Here is a 744-nt window from a genome sequence, read left to right as displayed (position 1 = left end):
ATTATTAAACTTGGGGGACCAAAACCAAGTATACACCAATGCCCATGTTCTTATGTCTGACTAGCTGTGGAATGACTTGCAATACATGGTTTTGGGCAGAGATGACCCAAAACTGTTTATTCCTCATGAGAATTATGCTGGTATGTTACACCGGAACCGTGTTAGCTTGATTGGGAGACCCCTCAACCCTAGAGAGCAAGATCTTCGAAGGGTGATCCTTAATTTACCGCTTCACTGGGTATAGCATCGCGGGTTCATGGTCGAGTTTTAGATGAAAGTTATGTTCAGTTCTTATTCTCTTCAGAGACTGATATGACCTACGTTTTACGAAACGGTCCTTGGCTATTTGAGAACTGGTTTGTCGCTTTACAAAGGTGGGAAGACTTCCCTGAGCTGGATTTTCTGACTAGTATTGATCTGTGGATCCAAATTCGAGGTATACCTCTGCCTTATGTATCGGAAGCAACTGTTAGGTTTATTGCCAAAACTATTAGGGAGTTTGTTTACATGGATTTCAATGAAGAGACTATTTCGCAGATTGCTTTTATTAGAGTAAAGATAAGTGTTGGAATCACTGACCGACTGCGCTTTTTGAGAAAAGTCAGATTTGAATCAGGTGAAAATGCTTTGATAGGGTTTGAGTATGAGAAACTCAGGAGGATTTACACTAACTGCTCTCGCATCAACCATGATTCCTCCCACTGTCCGTATCTTGTTCCACCAGTAAGGCATGATGACATCCTT

At 41.5% G+C, this 744-nt stretch overlaps 1 pseudogene; it reads left to right on the top strand.

Moving 5' to 3' along the window:
* LOC109130822 overlaps positions 53–744 on the top strand; it is a 1,189-nt pseudogene continuing 497 nt past the window's right edge.

Source organism: Camelina sativa, chromosome 19 (genome assembly GCF_000633955.1).
Source record: "Camelina sativa cultivar DH55 chromosome 19, Cs, whole genome shotgun sequence".
Taxonomy (NCBI): domain Eukaryota; kingdom Viridiplantae; phylum Streptophyta; class Magnoliopsida; order Brassicales; family Brassicaceae; genus Camelina; species Camelina sativa.
Note: the sequence above shows the minus strand (reverse complement) of the source record. Positions and strands in the feature narration are given on the sequence as shown.